Source organism: Mesocricetus auratus, unplaced genomic scaffold, assembly GCF_017639785.1.
Source record: "Mesocricetus auratus isolate SY011 unplaced genomic scaffold, BCM_Maur_2.0 Super-Scaffold_100011, whole genome shotgun sequence".
Taxonomy (NCBI): domain Eukaryota; kingdom Metazoa; phylum Chordata; class Mammalia; order Rodentia; family Cricetidae; genus Mesocricetus; species Mesocricetus auratus.
In genome coordinates, this window is record NW_024429195.1 from 30,589,862 (window position 1) to 30,610,373 (window position 20,512).

Here is a 20,512-nt window from a genome sequence, read left to right on the forward strand (position 1 = left end):
CAGTGATTTCAGCTCCAGAGTATCATTCAGAGTAACCTAAATTCAAACTTAATTAAGATGATAACTCATGTTTCTGGTGATGCCAGTTTTACTGCCGGAGTTGGGCTTCTGGGTTGACCAGGACATGGTCGTCCTAGTACAGCAGTTCTGTTGAGCAGCTCTGCTCTTTGTGAATGAGAAAATACCACTAGCCCATCTTAGGAAAAGCAGTAAAGAAGGCACCAAGAGACATAGAATTACTACATATATAAAACATATATACACATAATGTTAGCGTAGTTAATTTTTTTAAATGTTAATGCAAACAGAATTCAAAAAAGCATCAAGAAAATCACGAACAAGTGGGTCTCATTCCAGAGATCCAAGGTTGGCTCAACAAATATACTATACTATATACAGCTCTGAAAGGGCTGATTCTGTTATTACACACCTATTAGAAGTAATGGTTATTATGAGTATACCCACACAAATAAAAACTGACAAGGATGAGAGATATAATAATAGAGGGAGCCATTATAGGTTTGAGGAGAGATCTGTAACTAGTGAGATTTCCAGAGATCTACAAGGATGACATCAACTGGCAATCTAAGCACTAGTGGAGAGGGTCCCTTAAATGCCCATCCCTGATAATGAGACTGATGACTACCTTGTATGCCATCCTAGAGCCTTCATCCAGTGGCTGATGGAAGCAGAGGCAGACACCTACATCTAAACACTGAACTAAACTCTTGGAATCCAGTTGCAGAGAGGGAGGAGTGATGAGCAAAGGGGTCAAGACCAGGCTAGTGAAACCCACAGAGACAGCTGACCTGAACAAGGGGAGCTCATGGACCCCAGACTGATGGCTGAGAGGCCAGCATGGGACTGATCAAGACCCCCTGAATGTGGGTGTAAGTGAGGAGGCCTTGGCAATCTATAGGGCCTCAGGTAGTAGATCAGTATTTATCTCTGATGTACAAATGGACTTCAGGTGCCCATTTCACATGGAGAGATGTTCTCTCAGCCTAGACACATGGGGGAGGGCCTAGGCCTTGCCCTGAATAATATGACAGACTTTGGAGATCTCACATGGAGGGTTCACACTCCATGGGGAGTGGAGGGGGAATGGGGGGGGGAGGCTGGGGGTTTGGTGGGGGCAGGGGAGGAAGGGGGGGAGAGGGAGATGGGATTGACATGTGAAACAAGCTTGTTTCTAATTTAAATATATATATATCTATCTTTTTTTTAAGAAGCCAAAAGACATTGGATATGCAGATGCCTAAAGAAGAGAGGATAGCTATCCAGAAAGAATCACTGAACAAAAAAGAATCTGACCTATGGTACCAATATCTATACAGGGTAAAATCTCTCTACCTAAACACTTATATCTCTTTACTTCCCAGTTCAGTAGTAGTCCCAATTTACATAGAAATTAAAGCTGGCTTTGGAATTGGATGTGACTCTCCTTCTCTAAATTCAAGCATGTTGTTAAAATAAAATTCAGGCCGGGTGGTGGTGGCGCACACCTTTAATTCCAGCACTCGGGAGGCAGAGGCAGGCAGATCTCTGTGAGTTCAAGGCCGGGCTGGTCCAACAGCCTCCAAAAAACAATACAGAGAAACCCTGTCTCATAAAACCAAAAAAAAAAAAAATCAGAGTTTCTGTCTCATATCAAAAGAGCAAACAGGTATGAGACAGAAAAAAAACTATTATCTCTCAAAAAAAATCCCAATTTTCCTCATACTTATCTTCATCCTTATTGATACCTTTCCCAGTATGCATACCTGTAAAATTTAAAAATTTTAAATTTAATACTCCTGATAGCACTGAGATATTTCCAAGAGTATGATGGGGCACACTCCATTTAGAGTTTGTTTTCTTCTTAACTATACTGGCCTTTTGGGCAAAGAACTGCCCCTGCCTTGACCACTGACTTTGGACACACTGTCCAAACTGGGCTACCAGGAGATAAACTTAAAGAGACTGTCAAACCTTGCCAAGTCAGGGTAGGACAGTCTTTCAAATTTTTCTGCTTCCAAAATGGTTTGTCAGATACTCTAGGCCTTAGCCAGAATTGGCTGCTCTGATGTTACTGAGAGATCTTAGTTGACAGTCCAGGTAGCCTGCTACTCCTGTCATTTCTTGCACCTTTAGAAAGTTGCTGCCTTGCACTTCCTGTTTATCCCAGTAATGTTATTTTCTTTCTCAGGTTTTTGATGAAGTTGAAGACTAGATAGTCACAATTAACATCCTCTTTTATCTTAGCTAGAACATTTTAGGTACAAGACTTATACTTTCCAGAATAGGACAGCAATTGGAGTAATCTCTGTTATATGTCATCATCCTGGGACTGGACATAGTATGGGTTGCTTAATGTTGCTCTTGCTGGTTGGTTGTAGGTCTAAATTTATGTATGCTTTTACCTTCCTTCTCCTGGACTATACTTGATATTTATTATCACTGAATATAGTTTTTGTATCAGGCTTAAAACCCTCTAATTTAGACAAAAGGGGAACTGTAGTGGCATCTTGCTTTGCCAGAGAATTTGCAGTGGTGGCCACACCCTATGGGCATGGTTTCAGGTATGGATACTACCCCTTATAAGGTAGAGGAGGGGCTGGCTCAAGCTTTTGGGTTATGGTGAGAGCATTGGAAGAGCAGAGACTGCATCTTCTGGAGCGGGAAGACCTTGGTGGTTATTTACTATCATCTGTGTAAGTGCCTCCCCAATAAACACCTAATTATCCTTTATGTTGGGTCTGGTGGACTCATTTAAACCCTGCCTTCACTAAGGACAGAGACCACATGACCATCTAGACATAGAGACTGGAAAGGCACCTAACAAACTTCAATGTACCTTCATGATAAATGTCCCAAAGACATTGACTGTATTTGAAACATAACTCAAAATAATAAAAGCCATATACAACAATCCCATGGCCAGCATTATAATAAAAGACGGAAATTGGAAGAATTTCCTCTAAGATAATAAAGGAGTTGATGATGTTTTAGCTATGACACTAACACAAGAGAAAGAAATAAAAGTGATAAAAACAGGAAAGAAAGAAGTCAAAGTATTCCTATTTATAGTTGATGACATGATTTATGTCTATACTTAAAAAACCCTCTAGACTCTAACCAGAAAACACTTAGGTCAAATAAACTTTCAGTGAGTTACAGGATATAAAATAAATATACAAAAATTAGTAGCTTTCATGTGTGCTGATAATAAACTTTTAGGAAAAGGTGTTAGGAAAAATGTCTCCTTCACAAGACCTCCAAAGATTAAAAAAATAAAATAAAAAATAAGGTGCCTAAAAGTAAAACTAACCAAGTGTAGTGGTTTGAATGAGAATGTCCCCCATAGGCACATATGTTTGGTTACTTAGTTCCCAGTTGGTAGAATTGTTTGGGAAGGTGTGGCCTTGTTGGAGGAGGTGTGTCAATGGGGTGGCCTTTGAGGCATCAAAATGCTTGTACCATTTGCAGTCTGTCCTCCACAACTCCGTTCTGACTCACGGTTGTGGGTCAAGTTGTGAGTTCTCAATTATTCCTCCTGCCATGTCTTTGCTCTGATGTCATGGACTCTAACACTGGAGTAAATACTTTATTTTTTTTAAAGATTTTATTTATTTATTTATTATGGATGTAGTGTTCCGTCTGCATGTATGCCTGCAGGCCAGAAGAGGGCACCAGATCTCATTACAGATTGTTGTGAGCCACCAAGTGGTTGCTGGGAATTGAACTCAGGACCCCTGGGAGAGCACTCAGTGCTCTTAACCTCTGAGCCATCTCTCCAGCCCCAGATTAAATACTTTCTAAATTGACTTGGTCATGGGGTGTTTTACCCCAGCAGCAGGAAAGTAACTAAGACACCAAGGAAATTAAAGATCTCTACATTAAAAATGTCCAGACTATAACAAGGAAACTAAAGAAGATAATAGAAGATTTAAAAGTCTTCTGTGCTCCTCCACTGGCTAAATTAATATTGTAAAAAGTGGCTATTTACTGAAGTAATCTACAGATTTAATCCAACCAATATAAAAGTTCCAAAGCCTTTCTTCACCAAACTCAGTTGTAATGGCAAAATGGCTCACTTGCTGCCAAGTCTGAGGACCCAATGTCAGTCCTTGAGACCCACATGGTAGAAAAAGGGGCCTGACCCCAGGAAATTATCCTCTGAATTCCACATATGTGCCATGGCTTGTGAATACATGTACATGTACAACATGCACAGTAAATAAGTATAATTTAAAAATCATTCTAATGGCTTGGAGAGATGGCTCAGCAGTTAAAAGTACTAGCTACCCTTCAAAAGGACCTGGGTTCAATTCCCAGCATGCTCATGTCTGCAACTTCAGTCCCAGAGGATCTGACACCCTCATGCAGACATATACGCAGGCAAAACATGAGTGCATATAAAATAAAAATAAATCATTTAAATAAAATAAAATGAATCTATTAAAAGTCATCTTAAGTGGATCAAAGGCCTCATTTCAATCTTGAAACACTGAAACTGCTAGAGGAAACTTGGGGTTAATCTTCAGTATTCTAGTATGGGCAAGAACTTTCTGAACACAAGTTCAGTAGGAACCAGCCGCAGAATCAACAGATGGGACCACTTGAAACTAAGATCAATCTGCACAGCAAAAGAAACTATCAGCAGACCAAAGAGCCTACAGAATGGGAGAAAATCTTTGGCAGTTATACTTCACACAATGGGCTAATACCCACAGTTTACAGATCATTTCAGAAGTTAAACACACAACTGCCAATCAACAAAAGGGCTAAATAAACCAGACAGACAGTTCTGAAAAGAAGAAACACAAATGACTAAAAAAAAGTTGTTTAAAAACTGTCCAACAGTTGAACTTGGTGGAACAAGCTTTTAATTCTACCACCCAGGAATCAAGAGCAGTGAATTCAAGGCCAGCTTAATATAAATAGCAAGTTTTAGGTCAGCCAGGGATACACAGAGAAACCTGAGAGGTGGGGGAATCTCAGGGGCATGAACTCTTCTCCTAAATAAGTTCAATTCCCAGCACCGCTATCAGGAAGCTTATAACCACCACCTGTAAGTCAAGCTTCAAGGGAACCCAACACACACACACACACACACACACACACACACACACACACACACACACACCAGAGAGAGAGATTTAAAAAATGAGGATCCAACAACCCTAACCCAGAGAAATTTAAAGTGCTGTGAGATACTACCTTACCCCTGTCAGAAATGTTATCATCCAGAAATCTGACAAAAATGCTGTCAGGATTTTGGAGAAAGATGAACCAGCATTGATGCTGGTGGGAGTGCAGATTATTCCTGAAGATTAAGGTTTCTGTTTCACCTGGCCCTGCAGTCATTTAGACCCAGATAAACACACAGAGGCTTCTACTAATTATAACCTGCTTGGCAGATGGCTCAGGCTTCTTATTGGCTGGCTCTCTCTTAATTACTAGCCTATTTCTATTAATCTATGTATCTCCATATAGTCTTGGTTTACAGGTGAAGCCTGGGCCTCTTCCTTCCTTGCCAGCTACGTGGTGTCTCTCTCCTGATTCTCTCTCTGTCCTCTTCTTCACAGCATTCTCCTAGTCTGGTAGTCCCGCCTATATTTCCTGCCTGGCTACTGGACAACCAAGGGAATTGTGATAGTTATGTTCTCATTTCTGTGACCAAACTCCTGACAAGAGTCAGTGGAAGGAAGGAAGGAAGTTAAGTAGGGAGGGAAAGAAGGAGGGGCTATTCCTTCTTGAAACAGAGTCTGATGTGGCCAAGCTGGCCTTGAATTTGCCCTTGAGCCAAGGATGACCTTGAACCTCTTTCTCAGCAGGTGTGTACTACCTGCCCTGATCATGTGGTACTGGAACTCAAACCTAGGACTTTATGCATGTTAGTAAGCTCTCTAACCACTGAGCGACATCGCCAGCCCAGTTTTTTTTAATACATCTTTTTAAGATGTATTTATTTTTTTACAGATGTGTGCTCTGTCTTCATGCACACCAGAAAAGGGAATCAGATCTTATTGCAGATGATAATGAGACACCATGGGGGTATTGGAAATTGAACTTAGGACCTCTAGAAGAGCAGTCAGTGGTTGTAATCACTGAGCCATCTCTCTAGCTCCTGACCTGTTTTGCAAAAATGAATTTCCCTTTTACACAACTGAGAATTATCCTTTCTGGAGAAAAGGTCCTTGAAAACCAGACACCATGAAGCCATCTCTAATGCAATCTCTCCCACCTGGTCTCCTAGTTGAGTCTGCACACATTTCCCTTGCCATACATTGAAGCTACTAACCGGGGCATAGCCCATGTGCCCCTTGTGTGAGCTTTGCACAGGCTGAAACTGAGTTACTTTTTTATCTCTGCTACAGATGTTAGCCTGTGTTCCATTTTTAACTCTGACGTCAGCCCAGCACTGGTTGCCCGGGAGATAAGAATCTGGGCACCTACAGAAGGGTGGCCCAGGGGTGGCAAATATTGTTTCTTGTTGTCCTACTCACCCACAGCTTCCAACTCGGCTGACACAGAGGCAAGTGGGTATAACTGGTCTCTTCCTGGGTGGCGGCATCTGGACCAGCAGGGGTCCTGACTATGACCTGGTCTTCTTTCTCAGGTTCCACTGGGGCAAGGCTCACTGAGCACTCTCGGTACCCCAAGCTTATCCCAGGTAACACTGCTCTCTGCTGAGATTTCCCATGAAGCACAGCGCTTGGTTAATGCCTCTATCTGTGGATGTAAGGGTAAGGACTGTCTGCTTTTTAATAAGAACTGTGGCGTGGATGCAAGTCTTTGAATGCTTGGTTTCCAGCTGGAGGCGCTGCTTTGGAGGTGGAGGAGCCTAGCTGGAGGAAGTGTGTCTCTGGGGGTGTGGTCTTGCTGGCTCTCAGGCTCTCGCCACTATGCCTTCCCACTGGGAAGGACTGTACTCTCACAGAATAACCCCTTCCTCCCTCCCTCCCTCCCTCCCTCCCTCCCTCCCTCCCTCCCTCCCTCCCCCCTCCCTCCCTCCCCCTCCCTCCCTCCCTTCCTCTGACTCTTGTCAGGAGCTTGGTCACAGAGATGAGAACATAACTATCACAATTCCCTCCCTAGAGGAGGTTCTTACTATGGTTTGTCCCCCACAGGCTCCTGTTTTAAATGTTAGTTCCCAGTTGCTGGTGTTGAGAGGTGGGGCTGGCTGGAGAAATACATCACTGAGGACAGCCTTTGAGAGTTACATTGAGTCCCCAGTATGGTCCTCTCTCTGAAATTGCTCGGCCCTGACACCTTCCTGCCAAGATGGACAAACACCTCTGAAAACACCAGCTTTCTCCTTAAAGCTGTTCTCAGAGGGACTGGCAAGATACCTCATTGGGTAAAGACACCTGCTGCCAAGCCAGATGACCTGATTCAATCCCTGGGACCCTCGTGATAGAAGAGAAAGGACTCCCTCAAGTAGTCCTCTGACCTTCATGCAAGCCATGGCACGCTCATTCCCCACTCCCAAATAAACAGAGTTGAGATTGTTACAGACTATGGAGACTTTTGAAGTTGGACTGAATGCATTTCTGCATTACTGTATGGCAAGCCTATGGGGGCCAAGGATTGCAATGTGGTGGCTTGAATGTAACTAACCCCCATAGGCTCATGGGGTGTGGCACTATTAGGAGGTGTGGCCTTGTTGGAGTAGGTGTGGCTTAGTTGGAGGAATGGGCTTTGACGTCTCAGATGCTCAAGCCAAGCCCAGTGTCTCACTCTTTTCAGCACCATGACTACCTGCGTGCCTCCATGCTTCCTGCCGTGATGAAAACGTACTCATCCAGACCCGCCGAAATGTCATACTTTATAAGAGTTGCCGTGGGCATGGTGTCTCTTCACAGCAATGAAACCCTAATGAAGACAGAGTTTGTGCCTGAAAAAAAATAGAAAAAAAGTTTGTTTGTTTTTTTTTTAATGGTGTGAACAGGAAACCCGACAGGGCTGTTTCTTCACCTCTGCACTGGAGCTCTTCCCCTGGCTCGGGTTGCAGGTTTCTTTCATTTCTGATTGGCTTTCACCGGTTCATCGGGAAGTAGTACATGAGGCCATGAGGGAGATGCTCTATTCTGGCCTGGAATCTGGATGCTACTGGACAGATGTCCTCTGGAAGTTAACTACTGAGTGTGTCCCTGGAATCTAGCTGAGTGTGTCCCTGGAATCCAGCTGAGTGAGTGTGTCACTGGAATCCAGCTGAGTGTGTCCCTGGAATCCAGCTGAGTGAGTGTGTCACTGGAATCCAGCTGAGTGAGTGTCCCTGGAATCCAGCTGAGTGAGTGTCCCTGGAATCCAGCTGAGTGTGTCCCTGGAATCCAGCTGAGTGAGTGTCCCTGGAATCCAGCTGAGTGTGTCCCTGGAATCCAGTTGAGTGAGTGTGTCCCTGGAATCCAGCTGAGTGAGTGTGTCCCTGGAATCCAGCTGAGTGAGTGTGTCCCTGGAATCCAGCTGAGCGTGTCCCTGGAATCCTGCTGACATCTTTGAGCCAGGGCTGCAAACGAAGCAGCCAGACCAGTGACAGAAATGAGTGCAGAGGGTGCAGAGTGTCCTTGGTGACCGGGGTTTCGTGCCGTCTCTTCGCTTACTGATGGTTCTCTTATCTGCTCTTCTAGTTTGATGTTTCCATTCTTAGAAACTGAAGTGTGTTTTCATGTGAAATGTGGGCAACAGAGTGTGAGTGGACACTTCTGAGAACACAGATTTGATCTTTTGCTGTCTGAGGTGTCTAGTCTTAAAGCTAAAGAAAGAGGCCTGTCGTGTGAAGGTGGGTGACCGGCAGAAATACACAGTAAAAGGAGAGCGTGCAGGAGACTCAGTGGGTACCACGTGAGACAGTGCAAGCATCCTCTGCCAGTAGCAACTGCTCCCTGAGGCCTGGTGTGGAGGAGCCTGCACAGGTGAGGGACAGGGATCACCTAACACCTGTGCTTGGGCTTGGTGCTCATCAAGCTCCTTCTGCCTTTAATTCAGCTTCCCCAGGTCTGTCCACAGACATAATATCCAGTTTGTTTGATAGTTTTACTTCTCTTTCTAACCTACCAACCGGGTGTCCTGATTTTACCGATTAATTGCTTTTCAAAATAAACTTTATCATTTAAAAATCTTGCAAATAAAATATTAAACACCCAAAATGCAATACAAATTCCCTCATTTGCTGCCTTTGCGTCGCTCTCCGTCCTCACCCACTAAGCCATGGTGATGACCTGGTTTCAGTGTAGTGGTCTTTCTGACCTCCGTGGGGAAGCTCAGTGCCATCTGTTTATATTTAGAGACCTAAAATCACTCGTGTCTCCAAGAAACCTTGGCTGCTTTAGTGGGAAGTGGAGCTTAAGGGCCACAACTCTCTGCCTTTAAGTCTAGGCCTGTTCAGTGGGCATTCAGGAAATGCAGATCACTGGAGCTTTTTAAAGTCACAGGCTCATACTGACACTTCCGATTCAAATTAGACTCCGTGTGTGTGTGTGTGTGTGTGTGTGTGTGTGTGTGTGTGTGTGTGTGTGTGTAAGCACACACACATGTGGGGTCAGAGGACAATCTCCAGTGCTGTTCCTTAGCAACCACCATATTTATTTTGAGGTAGGGTATGTCTTAGTTGGGTGTCTATTGCTGTGAAGAGATACCATGACTACAGCAACGCTTACAAAGGGAAACATTTAATTGGGGCTGGCTTACAGATCAGAGGTTTAGTCCATTATCATCGTGGTGGAAAGCATGGCGGTGCACAGACAGACATGGTGCCTCCCCACAGATCTAAAGTCACAAGGCCACTGCCGTGGACTAAAATCTCAAGAAATCCTCACTCAAATAAAGCCATTTCATTCTCTTTATTTGCAGATTGTCTCAGGAACACCACTACAGTGATGGGAAACTAGTTAATACAGCATTCATTTCTATTTCCTTTTTAGCTTTTAGGATTACCTTTTTTAAATTTAACATATAAAATATTAACAAGATACCAAGTCTAAAGCCATCGGAGGATATGCTGCAGCAGAAGCACTCAGTTTCCATTTTTATCAACTCTGGTTCAGTTACCATTTTTAGCCCTATATCCCCATCTCACATAACTCTAAGAGGAGGGTCTGCCTGGCAGCACCGCACCCATGATTCCTCTTCCAGTGCTGACCCAGCTGAGCCTACACATCTCCTGTGGTGCCACAGATCTCTGAGGACAGACTACTGTGCTCACATAAGAAAGTCTCTACATTTGTCTCTTCCATGGGGATATGGTCATTTAAGGTTCACCAGGGCTAACAGAAGCATCACCCTTCTCAAACTTCCTGCTTGCAATTTTGCTGCCTGTTTGCAGTACTTCAGTCCTCCTAACCATCCAGTATCAAAACTCCTTCATCTTGTTTAGTCTTCATATCCTGCCAATAACCAGAGCACATAGAAAGTCATTCCATTAACACTAACAGTCTCTGGGCATCTACTATATGCCAAGCCCAAGATAAATAAGACATGATCTGAGATCCCTGCAACGTACACAACTGTGGGAAAGACACGAGAACACATCAAAGATGCCAGTGCGATGTTAAGGGCTGTGACTGAGACAGGAGGGAGGCTAGGACTAGAAACCCTCATGAATCCCCACTCAAGGATAGCATCTTAACTGAGCTGGGGGAGGGAATTAGGGATTTGAGGAAAGCAGGACAATAACAGAAGGAAAATGGGAAAGAGCATGCCTGGTGGGGAAACCAGATGTTGTTAATGAAGCATTCCAAGACTCTTAGACAATGTGTGTGAATAGCCATAGCTTGGCAGAAGAAGAAAGCTGATTAAAGACCTGAAGAGGAATAGCTGAGTCTACTCACCATGGGATGGAATGACTTACTTTGCTTTAATTAATTTTTATTTATTGTATGATAGGGGAAGTCCTACTGTGTATATGTCTCTCTTACTGGTTAATGAATAAAACACTGTTGACCAATAGGGAAACAAGATAGGTGGAACTAGGAGAGAAAAAGGATTCTGGGAAATGTAGTCAAGAGGAGAGTCGCCATGTGATCCCGGAAAGAGAGGACACATGAGGCTGAGTCTTCGGTAAGATAAGACCTTATGAAAATATATATTAGTAATTATGGGTTAATAATTAAGTTAGAGCTAGCCATTTAGAAACCATAGCAATCAGTCAACAGCTTTATAATTAATATAGCATCCTGCGTATTCATTTGGGAGTGATGCAGCTCTGGGTCCAGGCTGGTGGAAAGAATCACATTATAATTGTATGCGTGCATGCACACATGCCATAGAACATGTGTAGAGGTCAGAGAACAACTTGCAACAGATTAGCTTTCCACTGTGGTGGACCCAGGGATCAAACTCAGATTATCAGGCTTGGTAGCAGGTACTGTTATCTACAGAGACATTTCTCTGGCCCCTTTCTTTTTCTTCTTTTCTTTTTCTTCTCCCTCCTTCTTTCCCTCCCTTGATTCCTTCCTTCCTTCTTCTTGAACTCTCAGGGAAGCCTTCAAAGGATTTAAAACAGTGAAGAGATATGATGATATGTGCATTTTTAGAAACATATGCTGGGGCTAGGGATGCAGCTTGGGGAAAGAGCGCTTGCCTAGAATAAGGCCTTGGAAGTTGATCAAAGAACAAAGATTAGCAGAGCGTGATGGCACACATCTTTAATCCCAGCACTCGGGACGCAGAGGTAGACAAATCTCTGAGTTTGAGGCCAGTCTGGTCTACAGAGTGGTTTCCAGGTCAGTCAGGGCTACATAGTAAGACCCTGTCTCAAGAAAGAAAAAAAATAAAGATGGAGGATTGAAGATAGAGAAGGGTTAGTGCCATATTTCAGGGGAGAAATGCAGATGACTGAACAAGGGTATCACAGATAGAGATGGGGTGGGGGTGGGGTGGTTCCCTGAGAGGCTTGAAGGAAAGAGAGCTGCAGAGTCTGAGACTTGGCAGGCAGACAGGGGCTGCAGGATGCACTCAGAATGCTAGTTTGGACAATTAAAGGGGTTGTGGCATGTCTCATAATAGGAGTGAGGAAGCAGCCACAGGCTGAAGGATGTGATTCTGGGATGATAGTGTCCAGCTCATGACACACGTCCTACACCTGTGACGTAGGAAGCTCTGTTCTTGAGGGAGCAGGCAACAGATACAGGGTAAGGGTGTGCAGACAGGACTGGGGGACTGCGTAGAAAAAGACAGAAAGTAGAGCAGAAACACGGGCATTAACAGGAATGAGAGCTTGCATTTGGAAGTCAAGGGTAAAGTATCACTCCAAGAACCAATACGTGGACCTCAAATTGCTTTAATGTAAATGAACGCAAAGCCCAGAGCACCTGTCAACCCATGCCTTACGAAGATTTCTTCACTATCCTTTCCATTCTTATCACTATCACTAGGCCTTTCCCTAAGCCCTTTAGTGTAGTTTAGTATAGTTCTCTTCCTTTAAAAAATCATTTTACAAGCTGGCCGGTAGTGGGCCACAACTTTAATCCTAGCACTTGGGAGGCAGAAGCAGGCAGATCTCCGTGAGTCCGAGACCAGCCTGGTCAACAAGAGCTAGTTCCAGGACAAGTGCCAAAGCTACACAGAGAAACCCTGTCTGGAAAAATAAAAAAATATTATTTAATAAGTGTCTTATGTGTCTGTGTGGGTGCAAGTACATGTGTGTGCAGGTGTGTATGCCTCTGTGTGTGTGTGTGTGTGTGTGTGTGTGTGTGTGTGTGTGTGTGTGTAAGACCAGAACAGGGTGCCTGGAGTCCTTTTCCATCATCCTCTGCCTATTCCCCTGAGCCAGGGTTTCTTCCAGAGCCTGGGGATTCATCTCAGCTGGACTGGAAACCAGGAAGCTCCAGCAGTACTTCTGCTTCTAGCCTTCAGAGCTAGGATTCTGGGTGTTGGAAAGGACCCCCAGCTTGTTATGAGGGCCTGGGATTCAAATGCCTGTGCTCACAATTTTAGAGCAAGCATTCTTAGTGATGGGCTCATCTCTCCAGTGCCCTCTTTTGCCTTGTGCACGCTGGAGGCTAGAGAGGGCACAGATCTTCTGAAACTTGAGCTACAGATGGTTGTGAGTCACCATGTGGGTGCTGGGAACAGAACCAAGGTCCTCCACAAAAGCATCAAGTACTCTTAATCTCTGAGTGTCTCTCTGGCCTCTACTTGCATATTTAAATAGTATAACATGATCCCTTCCTGTGCCATGAAACTGTCTATGCTATCATTTTAATGACCTTACAGTAGTCTACCATATTCTATTTATTTGCTTACAGTTTTTGGTGTTAAAAACAATGCAAATCACCCATCAGTGGTGGGGCACACATTTAATCCCAGCACTTGGGAGGCAAAGGCAGGAGGATCTCCGTGAGTTTGAGGCCAGCCTGGTCTACAGAGCTAGTTCCAGAGGAACCAGGGCTACACAAAGAAACCCTGTCTTGAAAATCAAAACAAAACCAAAAAAGCAGCAAATCATGCCACCTTTCCCTTCTCCAAATTTATAACACTATTCTCAGTGCTGGATTCTTTACCTCTCATCATAATCTCTTTGTGTTTTAAAACACAGTTAACAATAGAAACCATAACAATATAAAATTGTTATTTAACTTTCTATACACTTGTACCTTAGCTTTGTTAAATATTTTATGTATCAGTCAGTAGAGTTCAGCTATGCCACAACAGCAAATAAACCTCTGATCTCAGAACCATACAATGTGAGGAACCAAGATTCCCACTCCATATGAGAGCACTGGAGACTCAGAGCAGCAAACATGAAGCAATTTATGTTATGGCCTTGCAAATTGGGTGCTAGCCCAGAACAGCAAGCATGATGACTGAGCACAGGGACGTTTGTCTGTCTCTTAGCAAAGATGAGTGCATGGGTTTGTCTCTAAGGTTTACACCTTGTTTATTTTAGAGTTTATCAGACCCTTGTTACATCTTCATGGCGCTGAGAAAGCTGGACTGGGGCTGGAGGGTGGGAGACTCCAGCAGACTCCAGCAGGGCTCCTGTGTTTTCTGTTCACCTGTAGCTGAGCCTGCACTGATTCAAGGCACTTCTGGAAATGAATCAAACTTTTTATTTCATAGAACCGCAACAATAAAAGATTTGTTTCTCAGTTTTGTTTCATCTTGGCTGTGGGCTAGCAGTGGCTTATCTATACAAGTTTTTCACTTTCTGGTTAAACAACGAATGTTGATCTTGGACACACTCTTCTTTAGTCTTAGAGATGGGGTCAGTGGAGATATCTTGTGAAGATTCTTGCAAAGCTTTTACTTGACACTGTTGTCCATGTTTGACTGGGTTTTTTTCTTTTCTTTTAAACTTTTTGTCAAAGCAAGGGATATGCTTCTGTCTGATGCCCATGGACTGAGTGTATCTTGTTCACAGAGACTTAACCATGATGGAATCCACCCTGACTTGCATTCTTGTAGATGTATGTATACTCCTTTCACTTTATGACTGGGTTTTGTAGAGCAAAATCATGGAGTTTCTCGCCACCAATCTTTCAAACCTTCCTTAATGTTACTTTTGACTCTGGATATTATCCCAAGCAGATCTGAAAGCTTTTCTTAACATTTTGAGAAATTCTCATTTGGTCTTACCTTCATGACTAACAATGTTCTATTTGATCAAAGAAATCGATTTAATCTCTTCAATCAGTTAAAAAAATATATATCTGCTACAGGGCTGAGAGATGGCTCAGCGGTTAAGGGCCTGAGTTCAATTCCCAGCAACCACAAGATGGCTCAGAACCATCTGTAATGGGATCTGATGCCCTCTTCTGGCATTCGGGCATAAACGCAGACAGAGCACTCATAACTAAAAAAATACTTAAGTAAATAAAATTTTAAAAATTTATCTATTACAGCTCTCAGGAAGACTTGGGCTCAGACCTTTGTAGAAACTAGGGGCAAGAAGATCTAGAGTTCAAGGTCATCCTTGGGTAGGTCAGCCTGAGCTACACGTGCCAAATAAAAAAAAATTCTGCATTATGAAGGCACAGACCTGTGAAAAGGACAATACTAGAAAGCTTCAAGTTTGGTTTCTGCTTCACCCCAAATTTATCATTTGATGCAAACATATTGTCTGAGGCCTGGCCCTGGATAACCCAGTGTTAATTATAAAGGTCTAAGAATAAAAATAAGCAAACCAAAAAATGTTCTCCGTTTACCAGTAGTGAGTAAAGGCCCACTGCCTTAGTTAGGGTTTCTGTTGCTGTGAAGAGATACCATGACCACGGCAACATTTCATTAGAAAACATTTAATTGTTTAATTCTTGAGAATTTCAGGCATGTGCTCTGATTGTGTTCACCTCCAATTCTCCCAGATCTACTCTCACCTCTCCTTGCCCTCCAACTTCATGTCCTCCTTTTCAAAGACTTTTGGGGGTGGGGGGACTGGGCTTCACTGTGTAGTCTGACTGTCCTATAACTTGCTCTATACACCAGGCTAACCTCAAACTCAGAGATCTGCCTGCCTCTGCCTCCCAAGTACTGGGATTAAAGGTGTGTGCCACCATGCCTGGCATATTTTTATGGTGGCAATGAGGCATATGCTATCTCATCAGATGACTTCACTGAAGTTCAGAGTCTTTTCCAAAGCAGAATTTTGAAGGCCGCACTGAAGGTTACCATCACTGCGTTCATTCAGTAAATACACCAGCAAGCTAAGTGCAGTCAGAAGAAGGAAGGAGGAGAGAAATGGCAGGGACAGACATTGCAGGTGGGCAGTTCACCAGCAGTAGAGTATCAGAAATACAATGCTAAGGGCAATGTGGCTCATGTTAGGAAGTAGTATCCTGCACCCAAGTTCTCTTTCCCTCGAGGAGGGATGTCCTAGCTGAGGCGACCTGCTCTGGGTGTGGATCTGCCGTATAATCACACAGGGAGCCATTGCAGTTTGGACACAGACAGTGGTGGGGACCCGGAAGCAGGTGAGGCCGACTTCTGTGTGGGGCACAGAAAGACTCGGTGAGTGTTGATGCCACAGCTTTAGACGTCTACATGGGCTCGGGTTCTGAGTTTGAGGAATACCTCTGCTTTTTTGGGTTCTGAAGTGTGTGGCACAGAAGCAGGTCACCCAGGGGTTGGGACAGGACAGGGCAGTAGCTGACATTGTAGGTATCTCAATGCTAAGCTCAGGCCTGGTGTGGGCCTCCTTCTGCAGGAGCGGAACAGCTCTGACCTTATACTTTCCCTTTTCACTAGCATCCATTTTTGCAGCTTTGTGCCTGTTTGTTGTTACTTCTATAGGGTAATAAGTGTGGAGAAGCCCTTGTCCTCAGTCTTCCTATTGTTTCTCCCAGGTTTTTGATATATACCCGGTTGTCCATGAGGAAGAAGCAGTTTACAATTTGCCTTGAGGCCAAATGTAGGATAGTAACTATGTACTGATGTACTGGCCAAGATAACACCAGAAGTATCTTCGGGGAAAGTCTCCTTGAAGAACAACAACAATACCAACAACAAAACAAACAAACAACGGCCTGGAGAGATGTCCCACCAGTTAAGGAGTTTGCTGCTTTTGCTGAGGACCAGAGTTCAGTTCCCAGTGCTCCAATCAGTGGCTCACAAGCTCGGGCCACTCCAGTCCCAGAGGATCCTCCGGCATCTGCAAATACATGCACACGCCCACTCACTCACTCAGACACACTTAAAGAAAACAAAGTAACTCGTTTTAAATCAGTCAAGTGTAACTTTCCCTCCTGACTGTGCATGCCTGGCCAGAAAGCTTCCATCAGTCTGGAGTTGGGCCCTTCAGTGCTTGCAAGAAAGAATGGTAGCTGTCATGATTTTGTGAGTCTGCCATTTTGTGGGCCAGCCTGGTGCTGTAGTTGAACTATGGTGATCCTCTTCCCCCACATTACCCCCCCCACCCCCCGCCCCCGTGGGCCACCACCTCCTGCTTCTCACACCTCTGACACAGATTCCCCTAACACAGTGCTATGACTTTAGGGTTTTAGTAGGTGCTCCCAGTTAGATGACCTCTGTGATAGGATTCCAGCCTGCTAGTGTGAATCTTAGTTCTCAAACACATTGTGGAGTTTTTAGTTTCTTCTCCTTTTGGTTAGACTGAAAGCTCTCTGAGCACAGGGACCTTGTCTTTATAGAATTTTGCTCAATCCTTGTTTTTTCACTTTCCTTTTGAAAAGGTGACTTTCTAAAGCTGACAGTGTTTTGCCTGCATGTATGTCTGTGTGAGGGTATTGGATCTCTTGAAATTGGAGTTGTGAGCTGCCATGTGGGTGCTGGGGACTGAACCTGGGTCCTCTGGAAGAGCAGTCAATGCTCTTAACCACTGAACCATCAGTCCAGCTCCCCCCACTTTTTTTATACCCCATTTGCTTCATTGTTTAAAATCTTATTATAGTTTTTGTTTTGTATTTTGGGTTCCTCTTGTGGTGTAGGTTAGTTTCAAACTCAATATATAAACAAAGGTGGTCTTGAACTTCTGATCCTTCCAAGGACTGGGAGTACAGGTGTGCACCATCACGCTTGGTTTATGGATCAAACCCAGGTCTTCACACATGCCAGACAAATGCTGAGCCACAGCCCGAGCCCTCATCTATTTCCTTACTGAATAGTTTTCTCTGTTTTTTTTTTTTTTGTCTCAAGAATGTTTACCCTTACTTCTCAGAGCATTTTTGTAACAGCTGTTGTAAAGATTTTACCAGTTAATGCTAATGCATGTGTCATTTTGGTGTTGGCATTTGCTGAATGTCTTTTTCGACAAGAGCTGAGAGTTTCTTGTTATTCCAGTGCTGTTATTCTGGATTATGCGTTGACATTTTGTTATAAGGCTCTGGGCTATTTTGAAATCCTGTGAAGAGTGTTGAGTATTTTTCTTTCAGTAGTGTGTTAGTCAGGGTTCTCTAAAGAAACAGAATTGATAAAATGAATATAGACGGATAGACAGACAGAGAGACAGACAAATAGATAATAAAATGAATATATATATACATATATATGTATATGTTGGTTACTTTTCTATTGCTGTAAAGGGACACCATAACCAAGGCAACTTACAGAAGAAAGAGTTTATCTTTCTTACAGCTCAGTTCCAGGGGGGTAGAGCCCATGACAATCATGGTGGTGAATATGACAGAAAACAGGCAGGCAAGATGCTGGAGCAGTAGCTGAGAGCTTACATCCCAATCTACAACAGAAAGCAGCAGGGGGGGGGGCAGTGTGACCAGTAACACAGCTCCTCCAATAAGATCATATCTCCTAATCCTTCCCAAACAGTTCCACCAACTAGAGGCCAAGTATTCAAACATATGAGCCTATGGAAGTCATTCTAATTTAAACCATGTACACACACACACACACACACACACACACACACACGCGCGCGCACGCACGCATGCACGCACGCGCGCACGCGCGCGCACACACACAGAGGAGATCTATTAGAACAGTTTACAGGCTGTGGTCAGGGTAGTCCTACAATGGCCATCTCTCAACGGAAAGGCCAAGGATCCAGTAGCTATTCAGTCCACAAGATTAGATGTTTTAGCAGTCCCAGTCTGGTGCCGGAGTACCAGGGAATTCCTGGAGAGCTGCTCCATTCTTTAGTCTATATTGGAATCCTGAAGAAGGATGTTCTAATGCTAGTAAATGGTTACCTTATCAGCTGGATAGATGAATTTGTCAATGAGAGTGATGGCAAGCAGGCAAAAAGTAAAAGCTTTCTTACTCTGTGTATTTTTATGATAGCTGCCCCTAGAAGGTGTGACCCAGATTTAAGGTGGGTATTCTCACCAGTGACAGGCAATCCCACATACTTGGTTTTAGTTGATTTCATATATAATCAAACTGACAACCAGGAATAGCCATCCCAAGCAGACAACTGACCTGACTGGATTCAGGATGCAAGTTTTGATCATAAGGTTAGCAGGTATTGGAGAAGGAACAATACAGTAGTGAGTGCCAGAGTTGTGGCTGTTTCCTCCGGATTGATATACTCCTGCTAAAGGGATGGGTCATCTCTCAAGACTCACAAAAGTCACAAGAAACTCAGAAGACTCAGGAGGCTCCAGAAACTTGCAGGCCCCTCTCTCTACTTCCTTGAGGTCCTATAAGCACGAAACATTTGCTGGGAGAAAGGAGACGCTCCGGTGGAACCGCTTGCCAGTTGGGCAGAGAGCTCCAGGGATGCAACTTTTGTGAAATGTTGCCCACTCAGGGTTGGGCTCTCTGCCGAGCCTTCTCTGTCTCTGTAAGCAAGCCCTCACCCATGTTCCTGTAAAGACTCCTGTTGACTTGGCTCGCAAAGCTGCCCTGGGGTGCAGTTGTTTCTCTGGTCTGCTTTGGCCCTTCTTTCTGGGCAACAAAAGATAACTCAAATTTAGGAATTCACCAATCTGCTGACACGCAGAGTCCTAAATGAGCTACTTTATGAATTCTGTCGAGGTTTTAGAATTATATTGAGGGGATGAAACATACTGAATTTTGCTTTCTTCACTATACACAAGATGAAAACTTAGAGCCGGGCATTGGTGGCACACGTCTTTAATCCCAGCACTCAGGAGGCAGAGACAGGTGGATCTCTGTGAGTTGGAGGCCAGCCTGGTCTTCCAAGCGAGTTCCAGACAGGCTCCAAAACAATACAGAGAAACCCTATCTTCAAAAACCAAAAAAAAAAAAGATGGAAATTATTGACTCATGTTTTCAATGTACACCTTTCATAAGAAACATTACCAAAAGTAGAGGAGTGTCTGTAAGATCTCTGTAAGGTAATTTGATTGGTAGGTTTAGAGTGCCCAGGCAAAGGGCTTGCCAATATGAAAGGGGTATAGTCCTGCACATCAGGAAGTCCTTGATCTGCACCCACATTTCATTAAATGGAAAATGGTTTGACATTATGCTCACTGAAAGAACAATGTCTGCAAATTCACATGTAAACTTATATGTAAATTCCCCAGCATATATACATTAGAAAACAAATGTTCATTCTACCTCCTTTTAGAATCACCTGTGGAAAGAGAATGCTTTCGTTAGTCATTAGTCTTATGATGAGAGTTATTTAACTTGTGTCCTCTTCACACTTTGGTTACCAGAAAGCATCTACCTAGGTAGAAGGAAAAATCAGTATATGTGTCTGTTGAATTGATGATTTATACATTTTCCTCTATGTAATGATTTTGTATCCTAGACTGACACTGTACTTACTATGTAGCCCAGGCTGGCCTTGAAATTTCAATTTTCTGGCCTTCACCTCTCAAGTGCTTGAAGTTTAGGCATATAACACTATACTTGGCTTTATTTTTCATTAAAAACATATTACTTTTTTATTATTTTGTTCTGGGTGAGGGTGTATATATCACAATGCCTTTGGAGGTCAGAGGACAATTTTGGAAGTTTTCTTCAGTTCCTGCCTCCAGGTTCCTGCCTGAGTTCCCTTGGTGATGGACTGTGAATTGTTGGCCCTCCATTTTAGTTTTGCATGACTTTTACAGTAAAGTGTTTAAAAACTTTTGGACTTAGAACATAGCCACTAACAGGCTATTGCATATCGTGCCATTTATTTATTTGTTTGTTTGTTTATTTATTT

General features: G+C 43.6%; 1 protein-coding gene across 1 annotated transcript in view; it reads left to right on the plus strand.

Moving 5' to 3' along the window:
- Positions 1-6,614: 6,614 nt before the first annotated feature.
- The window catches only part of Gnb4 (G protein subunit beta 4), an 81,701-nt gene continuing 67,803 nt past the window's right edge, over positions 6,615-20,512 (plus strand). Inside the window, exon 1 of the mRNA XM_040754523.1 lies at positions 6,615-6,731. The gene's annotated coding sequence lies outside the window, so the exon portion shown is untranslated. The remainder of the gene's footprint in view (positions 6,732-20,512) is intronic.